General features: G+C 44.6%; 15 non-coding genes across 15 annotated transcripts; all 15 read left to right on the top strand.

Moving 5' to 3' along the window:
- Positions 1 to 53: 53 nt before the first annotated feature.
- On the top strand, positions 54 to 135 carry trnal-uag (transfer RNA leucine (anticodon UAG)). Its single transcript has one exon. It is a non-coding gene; the product is annotated as a tRNA-Leu (tRNA).
- A 788-nt stretch (positions 136 to 923) lies between these two features.
- On the top strand, positions 924 to 1,005 carry trnal-uag (transfer RNA leucine (anticodon UAG)). The gene has a single exon. It is a non-coding gene; the product is annotated as a tRNA-Leu (tRNA).
- A 788-nt stretch (positions 1,006 to 1,793) lies between these two features.
- Positions 1,794 to 1,875, top strand: trnal-uag (transfer RNA leucine (anticodon UAG)). The gene has a single exon. It is a non-coding gene; the product is annotated as a tRNA-Leu (tRNA).
- A 788-nt stretch (positions 1,876 to 2,663) lies between these two features.
- Positions 2,664 to 2,745, top strand: trnal-uag (transfer RNA leucine (anticodon UAG)). Its single transcript has one exon. It is a non-coding gene; the product is annotated as a tRNA-Leu (tRNA).
- A 788-nt stretch (positions 2,746 to 3,533) lies between these two features.
- trnal-uag (transfer RNA leucine (anticodon UAG)) lies at positions 3,534 to 3,615 on the top strand. The gene has a single exon. It is a non-coding gene; the product is annotated as a tRNA-Leu (tRNA).
- Positions 3,616 to 4,403: 788 nt separating this feature from the next.
- On the top strand, positions 4,404 to 4,485 carry trnal-uag (transfer RNA leucine (anticodon UAG)). The gene has a single exon. It is a non-coding gene; the product is annotated as a tRNA-Leu (tRNA).
- Positions 4,486 to 5,273: 788 nt separating this feature from the next.
- trnal-uag (transfer RNA leucine (anticodon UAG)) lies at positions 5,274 to 5,355 on the top strand. Its single transcript has one exon. It is a non-coding gene; the product is annotated as a tRNA-Leu (tRNA).
- A 788-nt stretch (positions 5,356 to 6,143) lies between these two features.
- trnal-uag (transfer RNA leucine (anticodon UAG)) lies at positions 6,144 to 6,225 on the top strand. Its single transcript has one exon. It is a non-coding gene; the product is annotated as a tRNA-Leu (tRNA).
- A 788-nt stretch (positions 6,226 to 7,013) lies between these two features.
- trnal-uag (transfer RNA leucine (anticodon UAG)) lies at positions 7,014 to 7,095 on the top strand. Its single transcript has one exon. It is a non-coding gene; the product is annotated as a tRNA-Leu (tRNA).
- A 788-nt stretch (positions 7,096 to 7,883) lies between these two features.
- On the top strand, positions 7,884 to 7,965 carry trnal-uag (transfer RNA leucine (anticodon UAG)). The gene has a single exon. It is a non-coding gene; the product is annotated as a tRNA-Leu (tRNA).
- Positions 7,966 to 8,753: 788 nt separating this feature from the next.
- On the top strand, positions 8,754 to 8,835 carry trnal-uag (transfer RNA leucine (anticodon UAG)). The gene has a single exon. It is a non-coding gene; the product is annotated as a tRNA-Leu (tRNA).
- A 788-nt stretch (positions 8,836 to 9,623) lies between these two features.
- trnal-uag (transfer RNA leucine (anticodon UAG)) lies at positions 9,624 to 9,705 on the top strand. Its single transcript has one exon. It is a non-coding gene; the product is annotated as a tRNA-Leu (tRNA).
- Positions 9,706 to 10,493: 788 nt separating this feature from the next.
- Positions 10,494 to 10,575, top strand: trnal-uag (transfer RNA leucine (anticodon UAG)). The gene has a single exon. It is a non-coding gene; the product is annotated as a tRNA-Leu (tRNA).
- A 788-nt stretch (positions 10,576 to 11,363) lies between these two features.
- Positions 11,364 to 11,445, top strand: trnal-uag (transfer RNA leucine (anticodon UAG)). The gene has a single exon. It is a non-coding gene; the product is annotated as a tRNA-Leu (tRNA).
- Positions 11,446 to 12,233: 788 nt separating this feature from the next.
- On the top strand, positions 12,234 to 12,315 carry trnal-uag (transfer RNA leucine (anticodon UAG)). Its single transcript has one exon. It is a non-coding gene; the product is annotated as a tRNA-Leu (tRNA).
- Positions 12,316 to 18,505: the final 6,190 nt, after the last annotated feature.

Below are 18,505 nucleotides of genomic sequence, written 5' to 3'. Positions count from 1 at the left end.
TGGACGATCGATCAGCTTCGGGAAGAGCCCGGGGGGCCAAGACCTGACAACGTGGTAGCGTGGCCGAGCGGTCCAAGGCGCTGGATTTAGGCTCCAGTCTCTCCGGAGGCGTGGGTTCAAATCCCACCGCTGCCACTTTTGTAGGGTGCTAACGCCGTCCCATTGCTTTGAAGTCAGTAAGTGGGTTTGAAAAAGTGAACTGTGGCTCGACATGTGCGATTGTATATGATTTTTTGGGGGCATCGTAGTTATAGTGGCAACTACAGTGGCAACTTTTTTCCTTGAAGTTGACGGGGTTCAATCCCCAGCCAGTACAGACCGTGGAGAGGCATGTCGTCTCTTGTGACGGTCGATAGCGTCACGATTAGGCCACGTGTTTCAAACTCCGCAGAAGTATAAACCAGGCTTAGGGCAATTTCTTACTAGTTGGACGTCAGTAGGTGGTGTGGAAAGGTGAACCGTCCCTCGAAATGCTGTGCGATCATGGAGTCTGTTGGGAGCATTGGTGGTATAGTGGCAAGCATAGCTGCCTTCCAAGCAGTTGACCAGGGCTCGATTCCTGGCCAATGCAGAACCTTGAGAGAGATTCAAATCAACTTTATTTCGCCATGTATACAGATACTAGGAATTTGATTTGGTATTCTCCATGCAGGCTATAGCATCACAAATAGAACAACAAGACAAAAAAGAAAAACAATACAAGGACAGATAGTACCAGTATGAGCAAAATAATAAATAAGAATGGAGGTAATGTTAAATAAAGCGCCGTAAAGTTCATGTGTAAGAGCTATTTAGGAGGGCTATTGTTAGATCTGTTTTATCTTGTGACGTTCAAGCGCTTCCAGGCATTAAGAATGTCACGTGAGCTCCTGGACGATCGATCAGCTTCGGGAAGAGCCCGGGGGGCCAAGACCTGACAACGTGGTAGCGTGGCCGAGCGGTCCAAGGCGCTGGATTTAGGCTCCAGTCTCTCCGGAGGCGTGGGTTCAAATCCCACCGCTGCCACTTTTGTAGGGTGCTAACGCCGTCCCATTGCTTTGAAGTCAGTAAGTGGGTTTGAAAAAGTGAACTGTGGCTCGACATGTGCGATTGTATATGATTTTTTGGGGGCATCGTAGTTATAGTGGCAACTACAGTGGCAACTTTTTTCCTTGAAGTTGACGGGGTTCAATCCCCAGCCAGTACAGACCGTGGAGAGGCATCTCGTCTCTTGTGACGGTCGATAGCGTCACGATTAGGCCACGTGTTTCAAACTCCGCAGAAGTATAAACCAGGCTTAGGGCAATTTCTTACTAGTTGGACGTCAGTAGGTGGTGTGGAAAGGTGAACCGTCCCTCGAAATGCTGTGCGATCATGGAGTCTGTTAGGGGCATTGGTGGTATAGTGGCAAGCATAGCTGCCTTCCAAGCAGTTGACCAGGGCTCGATTCCTGGCCAATGCAGAACCTTGAGAGAGATTCAAATCAACTTTATTTCGCCATGTATACAGATACTAGGAATTTGATTTGGTATTCTCCATGCAGGCTATAGCATCACAAATAGAACAACAAGACAAAAAAGAAAAACAATACAAGGACAGATAGTACCAGTATGAGCAAAATAATAAATAAGAATGGAGGTAATGTTAAATAAAGCGCCGTAAAGTTCATGTGTAAGAGCTATTTAGGAGGGCTATTGTTAGATCTGTTTTATCTTGTGACGTTCAAGCGCTTCCAGGCATTAAGAATGTCACGTGAGCTCCTGGACGATCGATCAGCTTCGGGAAGAGCCCGGGGGGCCAAGACCTGACAACGTGGTAGCGTGGCCGAGCGGTCCAAGGCGCTGGATTTAGGCTCCAGTCTCTCCGGAGGCGTGGGTTCAAATCCCACCGCTGCCACTTTTGTAGGGTGCTAACGCCGTCCCATTGCTTTGAAGTCAGTAAGTGGGTTTGAAAAAGTGAACTGTGGCTCGACATGTGCGATTGTATATGATTTTTTGGGGGCATCGTAGTTATAGTGGCAACTACAGTGGCAACTTTTTTCCTTGAAGTTGACGGGGTTCAATCCCCAGCCAGTACAGACCGTGGAGAGGCATCTCGTCTCTTGTGACGGTCGATAGCGTCACGATTAGGCCACGTGTTTCAAACTCCGCAGAAGTATAAACCAGGCTTAGGGCAATTTCTTACTAGTTGGACGTCAGTAGGTGGTGTGGAAAGGTGAACCGTCCCTCGAAATGCTGTGCGATCATGGAGTCTGTTGGGGGCATTGGTGGTATAGTGGCAAGCATAGCTGCCTTCCAAGCAGTTGACCAGGGCTCGATTCCTGGCCAATGCAGAACCTTGAGAGAGATTCAAATCAACTTTATTTCGCCATGTATACAGATACTAGGAATTTGATTTGGTATTCTCCATGCAGGCTATAGCATCACAAATAGAACAACAAGACAAAAAAGAAAAACAATACAAGGACAGATAGTACCAGTATGAGCAAAATAATAAATAAGAATGGAGGTAATGTTAAATAAAGCGCCGTAAAGTTCATGTGTAAGAGCTATTTAGGAGGGCTATTGTTAGATCTGTTTTATCTTGTGACGTTCAAGCGCTTCCAGGCATTAAGAATGTCACGTGAGCTCCTGGACGATCGATCAGCTTCGGGAAGAGCCCGGGGGGCCAAGACCTGACAACGTGGTAGCGTGGCCGAGCGGTCCAAGGCGCTGGATTTAGGCTCCAGTCTCTCCGGAGGCGTGGGTTCAAATCCCACCGCTGCCACTTTTGTAGGGTGCTAACGCCGTCCCATTGCTTTGAAGTCAGTAAGTGGGTTTGAAAAAGTGAACTGTGGCTCGACATGTGCGATTGTATATGATTTTTTGGGGGCATCGTAGTTATAGTGGCAACTACAGTGGCAACTTTTTTCCTTGAAGTTGACGGGGTTCAATCCCCAGCCAGTACAGACCGTGGAGAGGCATCTCGTCTCTTGTGACGGTCGATAGCGTCACGATTAGGCCACGTGTTTCAAACTCCGCAGAAGTATAAACCAGGCTTAGGGCAATTTCTTACTAGTTGGACGTCAGTAGGTGGTGTGGAAAGGTGAACCGTCCCTCGAAATGCTGTGCGATCATGGAGTCTGTTGGGGGCATTGGTGGTATAGTGGCAAGCATAGCTGCCTTCCAAGCAGTTGACCAGGGCTCGATTCCTGGCCAATGCAGAACCTTGAGAGAGATTCAAATCAACTTTATTTCGCCATGTATACAGACACTAGGAATTTGATTTGGTATTCTCCATGCAGGCTATAGCATCACAAATAGAACAACAAGACAAAAAAGAAAAACAATACAAGGACAGATAGTACCAGTATGAGCAAAATAATAAATAAGAATGGAGGTAATGTTTAATAAAGCGCCGTAAAGTTCATGTGTAAGAGCTATTTAGGAGGGCTATTGTTAGATCTGTTTTATCTTGTGACGTTCAAGCGCTTCCAGGCATTAAGAATGTCACGTGAGCTCCTGGACGATCGATCAGCTTCGGGAAGAGCCCGGGGGGCCAAGACCTGACAACGTGGTAGCGTGGCCGAGCGGTCCAAGGCGCTGGATTTAGGCTCCAGTCTCTCCGTAGGCGTGGGTTCAAATCCCACCGCTGCCACTTTTGTAGGGTGCTAACGCCGTCCCATTGCTTTGAAGTCAGTAAGTGGGTTTGAAAAAGTGAACTGTGGCTCGACATGTGCGATTGTATATGATTTTTTGGGGGCATCGTAGTTATAGTGGCAACTACAGTGGCAACTTTTTTCCTTGAAGTTGACGGGGTTCAATCCCCAGCCAGTACAGACCGTGGAGAGGCATCTCGTCTCTTGTGACGGTCGATAGCGTCACGATTAGGCCACGTGTTTCAAACTCCGCAGAAGTATAAACCAGGCTTAGGGCAATTTCTTACTAGTTGGACGTCAGTAGGTGGTGTGGAAAGGTGAACCGTCCCTCGAAATGCTGTGCGATCATGGAGTCTGCTGGGAGCATTGGTGGTATAGTGGCAAGCATAGCTGCCTTCCAAGCAGTTGACCAGGGCTCGATTCCTGGCCAATGCAGAACCTTGAGAGAGATTCAAATCAACTTTATTTCGCCATGTATACAGATACTAGGAATTTGATTTGGTATTCTCCATGCAGGCTATAGCATCACAAATAGAACAACAAGACAAAAAAGAAAAACAATACAAGGACAGATAGTACCAGTATGAGCAAAATAATAAATAAGAATGGAGGTAATGTTAAAAATAGCGCCGTAAAGTTCATGTGTAAGAGCTATTTAGGAGGGCTATTGTTAGATCTGTTTTATCTTGTGACGTTCAAGCGCTTCCAGGCATTAAGAATGTCACGTGAGCTCCTGGACGATCGATCAGCTTCGGGAAGAGCCCGGGGGGCCAAGACCTGACAACGTGGTAGCGTGGCCGAGCGGTCCAAGGCGCTGGATTTAGGCTCCAGTCTCTCCGGAGGCGTGGGTTCAAATCCCACCGCTGCCACTTTTGTAGGGTGCTAACGCCGTCCCATTGCTTTGAAGTCAGTAAGTGGGTTTGAAAAAGTGAACTGTGGCTCGACATGTGCGATTGTATATGATTTTTTGGGGGCATCGTAGTTATAGTGGCAACTACAGTGGCAACTTTTTTCCTTGAAGTTGACGGGGTTCAATCCCCAGCCAGTACAGACCGTGGAGAGGCATGTCGTCTCTTGTGACGGTCGATAGCGTCACGATTAGGCCACGTGTTTCAAACTCCGCAGAAGTATAAACCAGGCTTAGGGCAATTTCTTACTAGTTGGACGTCAGTAGGTGGTGTGGAAAGGTGAACCGTCCCTCGAAATGCTGTGCGATCATGGAGTCTGTTGGGAGCATTGGTGGTATAGTGGCAAGCATAGCTGCCTTCCAAGCAGTTGACCAGGGCTCGATTCCTGGCCAATGCAGAACCTTGAGAGAGATTCAAATCAACTTTATTTCGCCATGTATACAGATACTAGGAATTTGATTTGGTATTCTCCATGCAGGCTATAGCATCACAAATAGAACAACAAGACAAAAAAGAAAAACAATACAAGGACAGATAGTACCAGTATGAGCAAAATAATAAATAAGAATGGAGGTAATGTTAAATAAAGCGCCGTAAAGTTCATGTGTAAGAGCTATTTAGGAGGGCTATTGTTAGATCTGTTTTATCTTGTGACGTTCAAGCGCTTCCAGGCATTAAGAATGTCACGTGAGCTCCTGGACGATCGATCAGCTTCGGGAAGAGCCCGGGGGGCCAAGACCTGACAACGTGGTAGCGTGGCCGAGCGGTCCAAGGCGCTGGATTTAGGCTCCAGTCTCTCCGGAGGCGTGGGTTCAAATCCCACCGCTGCCACTTTTGTAGGGTGCTAACGCCGTCCCATTGCTTTGAAGTCAGTAAGTGGGTTTGAAAAAGTGAACTGTGGCTCGACATGTGCGATTGTATATGATTTTTTGGGGGCATCGTAGTTATAGTGGCAACTACAGTGGCAACTTTTTTCCTTGAAGTTGACGGGGTTCAATCCCCAGCCAGTACAGACCGTGGAGAGGCATCTCGTCTCTTGTGACGGTCGATAGCGTCACGATTAGGCCACGTGTTTCAAACTCCGCAGAAGTATAAACCAGGCTTAGGGCAATTTCTTACTAGTTGGACGTCAGTAGGTGGTGTGGAAAGGTGAACCGTCCCTCGAAATGCTGTGCGATCATGGAGTCTGTTGGGGGCATTGGTGGTATAGTGGCAAGCATAGCTGCCTTCCAAGCAGTTGACCAGGGCTCGATTCCTGGCCAATGCAGAACCTTGAGAGAGATTCAAATCAACTTTATTTCGCCATGTATACAGATACTAGGAATTTGATTTGGTATTCTCCATGCAGGCTATAGCATCACAAATAGAACAACAAGACAAAAAAGAAAAACAATACAAGGACAGATAGTACCAGTATGAGCAAAATAATAAATAAGAATGGAGGTAATGTTAAATAAAGCGCCGTAAAGTTCATGTGTAAGAGCTATTTAGGAGGGCTATTGTTAGATCTGTTTTATCTTGTGACGTTCAAGCGCTTCCAGGCATTAAGAATGTCACGTGAGCTCCTGGACGATCGATCAGCTTCGGGAAGAGCCCGGGGGGCCAAGACCTGACAACGTGGTAGCGTGGCCGAGCGGTCCAAGGCGCTGGATTTAGGCTCCAGTCTCTCCGGAGGCGTGGGTTCAAATCCCACCGCTGCCACTTTTGTAGGGTGCTAACGCCGTCCCATTGCTTTGAAGTCAGTAAGTGGGTTTGAAAAAGTGAACTGTGGCTCGACATGTGCGATTGTATATGATTTTTTGGGGGCATCGTAGTTATAGTGGCAACTACAGTGGCAACTTTTTTCCTTGAAGTTGACGGGGTTCAATCCCCAGCCAGTACAGACCGTGGAGAGGCATCTCGTCTCTTGTGACGGTCGATAGCGTCACGATTAGGCCACGTGTTTCAAACTCCGCAGAAGTATAAACCAGGCTTAGGGCAATTTCTTACTAGTTGGACGTCAGTAGGTGGTGTGGAAAGGTGAACCGTCCCTCGAAATGCTGTGCGATCATGGAGTCTGTTGGGGGCATTGGTGGTATAGTGGCAAGCATAGCTGCCTTCCAAGCAGTTGACCAGGGCTCGATTCCTGGCCAATGCAGAACCTTGAGAGAGATTCAAATCAACTTTATTTCGCCATGTATACAGATACTAGGAATTTGATTTGGTATTCTCCATGCAGGCTATAGCATCACAAATAGAACAACAAGACAAAAAAGAAAAACAATACAAGGACAGATAGTACCAGTATGAGCAAAATAATAAATAAGAATGGAGGTAATGTTAAATAAAGCGCCGTAAAGTTCATGTGTAAGAGCTATTTAGGAGGGCTATTGTTAGATCTGTTTTATCTTGTGACGTTCAAGCGCTTCCAGGCATTAAGAATGTCACGTGAGCTCCTGGACGATCGATCAGCTTCGGGAAGAGCCCGGGGGGCCAAGACCTGACAACGTGGTAGCGTGGCCGAGCGGTCCAAGGCGCTGGATTTAGGCTCCAGTCTCTCCGGAGGCGTGGGTTCAAATCCCACCGCTGCCACTTTTGTAGGGTGCTAACGCCGTCCCATTGCTTTGAAGTCAGTAAGTGGGTTTGAAAAAGTGAACTGTGGCTCGACATGTGCGATTGTATATGATTTTTTGGGGGCATCGTAGTTATAGTGGCAACTACAGTGGCAACTTTTTTCCTTGAAGTTGACGGGGTTCAATCCCCAGCCAGTACAGACCGTGGAGAGGCATCTCGTCTCTTGTGACGGTCGATAGCGTCACGATTAGGCCACGTGTTTCAAACTCCGCAGAAGTATAAACCAGGCTTAGGGCAATTTCTTACTAGTTGGACGTCAGTAGGTGGTGTGGAAAGGTGAACCGTCCCTCGAAATGCTGTGCGATCATGGAGTCTGTTGGGGGCATTGGTGGTATAGTGGCAAGCATAGCTGCCTTCCAAGCAGTTGACCAGGGCTCGATTCCTGGCCAATGCAGAACCTTGAGAGAGATTCAAATCAACTTTATTTCGCCATGTATACAGACACTAGGAATTTGATTTGGTATTCTCCATGCAGGCTATAGCATCACAAATAGAACAACAAGACAAAAAAGAAAAACAATACAAGGACAGATAGTACCAGTATGAGCAAAATAATAAATAAGAATGGAGGTAATGTTTAATAAAGCGCCGTAAAGTTCATGTGTAAGAGCTATTTAGGAGGGCTATTGTTAGATCTGTTTTATCTTGTGACGTTCAAGCGCTTCCAGGCATTAAGAATGTCACGTGAGCTCCTGGACGATCGATCAGCTTCGGGAAGAGCCCGGGGGGCCAAGACCTGACAACGTGGTAGCGTGGCCGAGCGGTCCAAGGCGCTGGATTTAGGCTCCAGTCTCTCCGTAGGCGTGGGTTCAAATCCCACCGCTGCCACTTTTGTAGGGTGCTAACGCCGTCCCATTGCTTTGAAGTCAGTAAGTGGGTTTGAAAAAGTGAACTGTGGCTCGACATGTGCGATTGTATATGATTTTTTGGGGGCATCGTAGTTATAGTGGCAACTACAGTGGCAACTTTTTTCCTTGAAGTTGACGGGGTTCAATCCCCAGCCAGTACAGACCGTGGAGAGGCATCTCGTCTCTTGTGACGGTCGATAGCGTCACGATTAGGCCACGTGTTTCAAACTCCGCAGAAGTATAAACCAGGCTTAGGGCAATTTCTTACTAGTTGGACGTCAGTAGGTGGTGTGGAAAGGTGAACCGTCCCTCGAAATGCTGTGCGATCATGGAGTCTGCTGGGAGCATTGGTGGTATAGTGGCAAGCATAGCTGCCTTCCAAGCAGTTGACCAGGGCTCGATTCCTGGCCAATGCAGAACCTTGAGAGAGATTCAAATCAACTTTATTTCGCCATGTATACAGATACTAGGAATTTGATTTGGTATTCTCCATGCAGGCTATAGCATCACAAATAGAACAACAAGACAAAAAAGAAAAACAATACAAGGACAGATAGTACCAGTATGAGCAAAATAATAAATAAGAATGGAGGTAATGTTAAATAAAGCGCCGTAAAGTTCATGTGTAAGAGCTATTTAGGAGGGCTATTGTTAGATCTGTTTTATCTTGTGACGTTCAAGCGCTTCCAGGCATTAAGAATGTCACGTGAGCTCCTGGACGATCGATCAGCTTCGGGAAGAGCCCGGGGGGCCAAGACCTGACAACGTGGTAGCGTGGCCGAGCGGTCCAAGGCGCTGGATTTAGGCTCCAGTCTCTCCGGAGGCGTGGGTTCAAATCCCACCGCTGCCACTTTTGTAGGGTGCTAACGCCGTCCCATTGCTTTGAAGTCAGTAAGTGGGTTTGAAAAAGTGAACTGTGGCTCGACATGTGCGATTGTATATGATTTTTTGGGGGCATCGTAGTTATAGTGGCAACTACAGTGGCAACTTTTTTCCTTGAAGTTGACGGGGTTCAATCCCCAGCCAGTACAGACCGTGGAGAGGCATCTCGTCTCTTGTGACGGTCGATAGCGTCACGATTAGGCCACGTGTTTCAAACTCCGCAGAAGTATAAACCAGGCTTAGGGCAATTTCTTACTAGTTGGACGTCAGTAGGTGGTGTGGAAAGGTGAACCGTCCCTCGAAATGCTGTGCGATCATGGAGTCTGTTGGGGGCATTGGTGGTATAGTGGCAAGCATAGCTGCCTTCCAAGCAGTTGACCAGGGCTCGATTCCTGGCCAATGCAGAACCTTGAGAGAGATTCAAATCAACTTTATTTCGCCATGTATACAGATACTAGGAATTTGATTTGGTATTCTCCATGCAGGCTATAGCATCACAAATAGAACAACAAGACAAAAAAGAAAAACAATACAAGGACAGATAGTACCAGTATGAGCAAAATAATAAATAAGAATGGAGGTAATGTTAAATAAAGCGCCGTAAAGTTCATGTGTAAGAGCTATTTAGGAGGGCTATTGTTAGATCTGTTTTATCTTGTGACGTTCAAGCGCTTCCAGGCATTAAGAATGTCACGTGAGCTCCTGGACGATCGATCAGCTTCGGGAAGAGCCCGGGGGGCCAAGACCTGACAACGTGGTAGCGTGGCCGAGCGGTCCAAGGCGCTGGATTTAGGCTCCAGTCTCTCCGGAGGCGTGGGTTCAAATCCCACCGCTGCCACTTTTGTAGGGTGCTAACGCCGTCCCATTGCTTTGAAGTCAGTAAGTGGGTTTGAAAAAGTGAACTGTGGCTCGACATGTGCGATTGTATATGATTTTTTGGGGGCATCGTAGTTATAGTGGCAACTACAGTGGCAACTTTTTTCCTTGAAGTTGACGGGGTTCAATCCCCAGCCAGTACAGACCGTGGAGAGGCATCTCGTCTCTTGTGACGGTCGATAGCGTCACGATTAGGCCACGTGTTTCAAACTCCGCAGAAGTATAAACCAGGCTTAGGGCAATTTCTTACTAGTTGGACGTCAGTAGGTGGTGTGGAAAGGTGAACCGTCCCTCGAAATGCTGTGCGATCATGGAGTCTGTTGGGGGCATTGGTGGTATAGTGGCAAGCATAGCTGCCTTCCAAGCAGTTGACCAGGGCTCGATTCCTGGCCAATGCAGAACCTTGAGAGAGATTCAAATCAACTTTATTTCGCCATGTATACAGATACTAGGAATTTGATTTGGTATTCTCCATGCAGGCTATAGCATCACAAATAGAACAACAAGACAAAAAAGAAAAACAATACAAGGACAGATAGTACCAGTATGAGCAAAATAATAAATAAGAATGGAGGTAATGTTAAATAAAGCGCCGTAAAGTTCATGTGTAAGAGCTATTTAGGAGGGCTATTGTTAGATCTGTTTTATCTTGTGACGTTCAAGCGCTTCCAGGCATTAAGAATGTCACGTGAGCTCCTGGACGATCGATCAGCTTCGGGAAGAGCCCGGGGGGCCAAGACCTGACAACGTGGTAGCGTGGCCGAGCGGTCCAAGGCGCTGGATTTAGGCTCCAGTCTCTCCGGAGGCGTGGGTTCAAATCCCACCGCTGCCACTTTTGTAGGGTGCTAACGCCGTCCCATTGCTTTGAAGTCAGTAAGTGGGTTTGAAAAAGTGAACTGTGGCTCGACATGTGCGATTGTATATGATTTTTTGGGGGCATCGTAGTTATAGTGGCAACTACAGTGGCAACTTTTTTCCTTGAAGTTGACGGGGTTCAATCCCCAGCCAGTACAGACCGTGGAGAGGCATCTCGTCTCTTGTGACGGTCGATAGCGTCACGATTAGGCCACGTGTTTCAAACTCCGCAGAAGTATAAACCAGGCTTAGGGCAATTTCTTACTAGTTGGACGTCAGTAGGTGGTGTGGAAAGGTGAACCGTCCCTCGAAATGCTGTGCGATCATGGAGTCTGTTGGGGGCATTGGTGGTATAGTGGCAAGCATAGCTGCCTTCCAAGCAGTTGACCAGGGCTCGATTCCTGGCCAATGCAGAACCTTGAGAGAGATTCAAATCAACTTTATTTCGCCATGTATACAGACACTAGGAATTTGATTTGGTATTCTCCATGCAGGCTATAGCATCACAAATAGAACAACAAGACAAAAAAGAAAAACAATACAAGGACAGATAGTACCAGTATGAGCAAAATAATAAATAAGAATGGAGGTAATGTTTAATAAAGCGCCGTAAAGTTCATGTGTAAGAGCTATTTAGGAGGGCTATTGTTAGATCTGTTTTATCTTGTGACGTTCAAGCGCTTCCAGGCATTAAGAATGTCACGTGAGCTCCTGGACGATCGATCAGCTTCGGGAAGAGCCCGGGGGGCCAAGACCTGACAACGTGGTAGCGTGGCCGAGCGGTCCAAGGCGCTGGATTTAGGCTCCAGTCTCTCCGTAGGCGTGGGTTCAAATCCCACCGCTGCCACTTTTGTAGGGTGCTAACGCCGTCCCATTGCTTTGAAGTCAGTAAGTGGGTTTGAAAAAGTGAACTGTGGCTCGACATGTGCGATTGTATATGATTTTTTGGGGGCATCGTAGTTATAGTGGCAACTACAGTGGCAACTTTTTTCCTTGAAGTTGACGGGGTTCAATCCCCAGCCAGTACAGACCGTGGAGAGGCATCTCGTCTCTTGTGACGGTCGATAGCGTCACGATTAGGCCACGTGTTTCAAACTCCGCAGAAGTATAAACCAGGCTTAGGGCAATTTCTTACTAGTTGGACGTCAGTAGGTGGTGTGGAAAGGTGAACCGTCCCTCGAAATGCTGTGCGATCATGGAGTCTGTTGGGGGCATTGGTGGTATAGTGGCAAGCATAGCTGCCTTCCAAGCAGTTGACCAGGGCTCGATTCCTGGCCAATGCAGAACCTTGAGAGAGATTCAAATCAACTTTATTTCGCCATGTATACAGATACTAGGAATTTGATTTGGTATTCTCCATGCAGGCTATAGCATCACAAATAGAACAACAAGACAAAAAAGAAAAACAATACAAGGACAGATAGTACCAGTATGAGCAAAATAATAAATAAGAATGGAGGTAATGTTAAATAAAGCGCCGTAAAGTTCATGTGTAAGAGCTATTTAGGAGGGCTATTGTTAGATCTGTTTTATCTTGTGACGTTCAAGCGCTTCCAGGCATTAAGAATGTCACGTGAGCTCCTGGACGATCGATCAGCTTCGGGAAGAGCCCGGGGGGCCAAGACCTGACAACGTGGTAGCGTGGCCGAGCGGTCCAAGGCGCTGGATTTAGGCTCCAGTCTCTCCGGAGGCGTGGGTTCAAATCCCACCGCTGCCACTTTTGTAGGGTGCTAACGCCGTCCCATTGCTTTGAAGTCAGTAAGTGGGTTTGAAAAAGTGAACTGTGGCTCGACATGTGCGATTGTATATGATTTTTTGGGGGCATCGTAGTTATAGTGGCAACTACAGTGGCAACTTTTTTCCTTGAAGTTGACGGGGTTCAATCCCCAGCCAGTACAGACCGTGGAGAGGCATCTCGTCTCTTGTGACGGTCGATAGCGTCACGATTAGGCCACGTGTTTCAAACTCCGCAGAAGTATAAACCAGGCTTAGGGCAATTTCTTACTAGTTGGACGTCAGTAGGTGGTGTGGAAAGGTGAACCGTCCCTCGAAATGCTGTGCGATCATGGAGTCTGTTGGGGGCATTGGTGGTATAGTGGCAAGCATAGCTGCCTTCCAAGCAGTTGACCAGGGCTCGATTCCTGGCCAATGCAGAACCTTGAGAGAGATTCAAATCAACTTTATTTCGCCATGTATACAGATACTAGGAATTTGATTTGGTATTCTCCATGCAGGCTATAGCATCACAAATAGAACAACAAGACAAAAAAGAAAAACAATACAAGGACAGATAGTACCAGTATGAGCAAAATAATAAATAAGAATGGAGGTAATGTGAAACTAGAAACGGCTGTTCCTGCGAAACAGCAGTGAGAATGCTGAAAACCTGAATGGGGATAGTTGACCATGCTAAAAAAGCTGAAAATAGTGAAAATTTAGTAGAAAGTTATAAGCTGAAGCTTCAAAGCAACCGAAAGGTATTTTTGAAAGGGGCTGGAGCAGCATTCCAACAATGATTTGAAAGGATTTACCATTACTTTTAAAGGGAGAATAATTTGAGCAAAAACCTTAATATTTTAAAAAGTATAAAAGTGAGAAATGAGAAAATACCCGCAAGCTGAAATGAATTTCAAAAATGTGTGAGTCACACAAAAGAGGCAGTGTGGAAGCTGAACTGCATCATCTTAACAAAGCTAAGAGCTAAAATAGCCTACAATGTGGGAGAAGCTGAAAGCTGAACTGTTAAACAGAAGAAGAAGTAGGCTAGCTAGTCGTAACAAGAATATTATCGTTTTAACAGATGAAATTATAGTTGGGATAGTAATAGCAGTAGCAGATGTAGCCTACCATTGAGTGTGTTTACTCGGCTTTCTTAGTAGGATTCAATGTGTTGATGGAATGGAACATACAGCAGTAGAGCCGATACAGGAAGAGACGGCGACACTTTGTTGCAGAAGGATGATGGTGCAAGTTTTGGCCGTGGAGCATACAACGATTAATAAAAAAGAAGACGCGTTTATTGAGTAATCGCATAACTAATTACACATGTAAACGGAGTAATCGTATTATTGGTATAAACCGACAATTGCTAGTAATCGTGTTTCTCATGGTCAAGTAAACGTACCAATCACCTGTGTGAGAGACTGAGTGGTGCGTGTCTGTCGTTACGGTGATGGTGCAGCTATGATTGCTAACGCGCTGAGGGCATAGAATAAGAGAAATGTAGCTAGAATCCACACCTCAAACAAGATAACCTAGACGCACAACTGTACGTCCAATCCAAAATATAAGGATATTTTCCGAGACCCAAGACTCTGCCGAAACCAGAGATATTCTTTATATGTATGTGTAGTCAGAAATACGACTCTACCTGCAGTTTCAAAAACGTGTTCCTTCTGCTTTCCTGGTGCGTGTTAGTTTGGTTGCCACGGCGATGGAGCAGCTGTGATCGCTAACGAGCTGGGCAGAGAGAATAACTAATGTAGCTAGAATCCACACCTCAAACAAGTTAACCTAGACGCACAACTGTACGTCCAATCCAAAATATAAGGATATTTTCCGAGACCCAAGACTCTGCCGAAACCAGAGATATTCTTTATATGTATGTGCAGTCAGAAATACGACTCTACCTGCAGTTTCAAAAACGTGTTCCTTTTGCTTTCCTGGTGCTTGTTTGTTTGGTTGCCACGGTGATGGCGCAGCTGTGATAGCTAACGAGCTAGGCAGAGAGAAAAACGAACATTTACCTAGCATCCACACCTCAAACAAGTTGACCTAGACGCAAAACTATACGTCCAATCCAAAATATAAGGATATTTTCCGAGACCCAAGACTCTGCCGAAACCAGAGATGTCCTTTATATGTCTGTGCGGTCAGAAATACGACTCTATCGGCAGTTTCAAAATCTTGTTCCTTCTTGCTTTCTCTGACTGATTTTACTCACCTCTCCATTGAAGTTAGTGAGAGAATTTGAAAGGCTGCTCTCGCTTCAAGGCTCATAGCTGAAAATCTGTAAATGTGAGCTCTTTAGTAGTTACATTGGCTGAAAGAGGACAATTTTTCCTACATTTTAAGGTATAACTTGTTTCTGTAAGTTAAACTATATGAACGTTAGAGGAATTTGTTTGACAAATTAGTTGAATATCAGAAAAAGAGCAGCAAGCAGAGTGGCACACTCTGCTTGCTGCTCATTCATAAAAATCAAGAAGGAGCAAACATTTTAATGTATTTCAAACTGTCATAATTCAAAATTGGCTGAAGATTTGAAAAAGCTGAATCATTTGGGAATAGCTGAATGTCTTGTGAACATTTTAAAGGTTGAATGGTGTCTCTAGCTGAAAGTAAGCTGAAGTAGTTACGTTTGAAAGAGGAGGAAGCTTTTTAATGATTTGAAAGGATTTACCATTACTTTTAATGGGAGAATAATTTGCACAAAAACCTTAATGTCTTAAAAAGTATAAAAGTGAGAAATACCAAAAGTCATAGCCATCATCTCCTGAAGGAGCTGAACGTTTTGATACAAAAGTTGTAGGAATCGGTTAAAGTATGCAGAACGAGTTAAAGGCCAAAAAACGGCGGAAGAACTGAGAAGTTGAAAAGCAATAGTGAGAATGCTTAACAGCATTCTCACAATAATAATAACTAGAAACGGCTGTTCCTGCGAAACAGCAGTGAGAATGCTGAAAACCTGAATGGGGATAGCTGACCATGCTAAAAAAGCTGAAAATAGTGAAAATTTAGTAGAAAGTTATAAGCTGAAGCTTCAAAGCAACCGAAAGGTATTTTTGAAAGGGACTGGAGCAGCATTCCAACAATGATTTGAAAGGATTTACCATTACTTTTAAAGGGAGAATAATTTGCACAAAAACCTTAATATTTTAAAAAGTATAAAAGTGAGAAATGAGAAAATACCCGCAAGCTGAAATGAATTTCAAAAATGTGTGAGTCACACAAAAGAGGCAGTGTGGAAGCTGAACTGCATCATCTTAACAAAGCTAAGAGCTAAAATAGCCTACAATGTGGGAGAAGCTGAAAGCTGAACTGTTGAACAGAAGAAGAAGTAGGCTAGCTAGTCGTAACAAGAATATTATCGTTTTAACAGATTAAATTATAGTTGGGATAGTAATAGCAGTAGCAGATGTAGCCTACCATTGAGTGCGTTTACTCGGCTTTCTTAGTAGGATTCAATGTGTTGATGGAATGAAACATACAGCAGTAGGGCCGATACAGGAAGACACGGCGACACTTTGTTGCAGAAGGATGATGGTGCAAGTTTTGTCCGTGGAGCATACAACGATTAATAAAAAAGAATCATGTAGACGCGTTTATTGAGTAATCGCATAACTAATTACACATGTAAACGGAGTAATCGTATTATTGGTATAAACCGACAATTGCTAGTAATCGTGTTTCTCATGGTCAAGTAAATGTACCAATCACCTGTGTGAGAGACTGAGTGGTGCGTGTCTGTCGTTACGGTGATGGTGCAGCTATGATTGCTAACGCGGTGAGGGCACAGAATAAGAGAAATGTAGCTAGAATCCACACCTCAAACAAGATAACCTAGACGCAAAACTGTACGTCCAATCCAAAATCTAATGATATTTTCCGAGACCCAAGACTCTGCCGAAACCAGAGATATTCTTTATATGTATGTGTAGTCAGAAATACGACTCTACCTGCAGTTTCAAAAACGTGTTCCTTCTGCTTTCCTGGTGCGTGTTTGTTTGGTTGCCACGGCGATGGAGCAGCTATGATTGCTAACGCGCTGAGGGCAGAGAATAAGAGAAATGTAGCTAGAATCCACACCTCAAACAAGATAACCTAGACGCAAAACTGTACGTCCAATCCAAAATATAAGGATATTTTCCGAGACCCAAGACTCTGCCGAAACCAGAGATATTCTTTATATGTCTGTGCAGTCAGAAATACGACTCTACCTGCAGTTTCAAAAACGTGTTCCTTTTGCTTTCCTGGTGCTTGTTTGTTTGGTTGCCACGGTGATGGCGCAGCTGTGATAGCTAACGAGCTAGGCAGAGAGAAAAACGAACATTTACCTAGCATCCACACCTCAAACAAGTTGACCTAGACGCAAAACTATACGTCCAATCCAAAATATAAGGATATTTTCCGAGACCCAAGACTCTGCCGAAACCAGAGATGTCCTTTATATGTCTGTGCGGTCAGAAATACGACTCTATCGGCAGTTTCAAAATCTTGTTCCTTCTTGCTTTCTCTGACTGATTTTACTCACCTCTCCATTGAAGTTAGTGAGAGAATTTGAAAGGCTGCTCTCGCTTCAAGGCTCATAGCTGAAAATCTGTAAATGTGAGCTCTTTAGTAGTTACATTGGCTGAAAGAGGACAATTTTTCCTACATTTTAAGGTATAACTTGTTTCTGTAAGTTAAACTATATGAACGTTAGAGGAATTTGTTTGACAAATTAGTTGAATATCAGACTCTGCTTGCTGCTCATTCATAAAAATCAAGAAGGAGCAAACATTTTAATGTATTTCAAACTGTCATAATTCAAAATTGGCTGAACATTTGAAAAAGCTGAATCATTTGGGAATAGCTGAATGTCTTGTGAACATTTTAAAGGTTGAATGGTGTCTCTAGCTGAAAGTAAGCTGAAGTAGTTACGTTTGAAAGAGGAGGAAGCTTTTTAATGATTTGAAAGGATTTACCATTACTTTTAATGGGAGAATAATTTGCACAAAAACCTTAATGTCTTAAAAAGTATAAAAGTGAGAAATACCAAAAGTCATAGCCATCATCTCCTGAAGGAGCTGAACGTTTTGATACCTAAATTGTAGGAATCGGTGAAAGTATGCAGAACGAGTTAAAGGCCAAAAAACGGCGGAAGAACTAAGAAGTTGATATAACTAGAAAAGGCTGTTCCTGCGAAACAGCAGTGAGAATGCTGAAAACCTGAATGGGGATAGCTGACTATGCTAAAAAAGCTGAAATAGTGAAAATTTAGTAGAAAGTTATAAGCTGAAGCTTCAAAGCAACCGAAAGGTATTTTTGAAAGGGGCTGGAGCAGCATTCCAACAATGATTTGAAAGGATTTATCCATTACTTTTAAAGGGAGAATAATTTGCACAAAAACCTTAATATTTTAAAAAGTATAAAAGTGAGAAATGAGAAAATACCCGCAAGCTGAAATGAATTTCAAAAATGTGTGAGTCACACAAAAGAGGCAGTGTGGAAGCTGAACTGCATCATCTTAACAAAGCTAAGAGCTAAAATAGCCTACAATGTGGGAGAAGCTGAAAGCTGAACTGTTAAACAGAAGAAGTAGGCTAGCTAGTCGTAACAAGAATATTATCGTTTTAACAGATTAAATTATAGTTGAGATAGTATAAGCAGTAGCAGATGTGGCCTATGCGTTTACTCGGCTTTCTTAGTAGGATTCAATGTGTTGATGGAATGAAACATACAGCAGTAGAGCCGATACAGGAAGACACGGCGACACTTTGTTGCAGAAGGATGATGGTGCAAGTTTTGTCCGTGGAGCATACAACGATTAATAAAAAAGAATCATGTAGACGCGTTTATTGAGTAATCGCATAACTAATTACACATGTAAACGGAGTAATCGTATTATTGGCATAAACCGACAATTGCTAGTAATCGTATTTCTCATGGTCAAGTAAAACTACCAATCACCTGTGTGAGAGACTGAGTGGTGCGTGTCTGTCGTTATGGTGATGGTGCAGCTATGATTGCTAACGCGCTGAGGGCAGAGAATAAGAGAAATGTAGCTAGAATCCACACCTCAAACAAGATAACCTAGACGCAAAACTGTACGTCCAATCCAAAATATAAGGATATTTTCCGGGACCCAAGACTCTGCCGAAACCAGAGATATTCTTTATATGTCTGTGCAGTCAGAAATACGACTC

Source organism: Osmerus eperlanus, chromosome 22, assembly GCF_963692335.1.
Source record: "Osmerus eperlanus chromosome 22, fOsmEpe2.1, whole genome shotgun sequence".
Classification (NCBI taxonomy): Eukaryota; Metazoa; Chordata; class Actinopteri; order Osmeriformes; family Osmeridae; genus Osmerus; species Osmerus eperlanus.
This window is presented reverse-complemented; position numbering and strand designations above follow the sequence as displayed.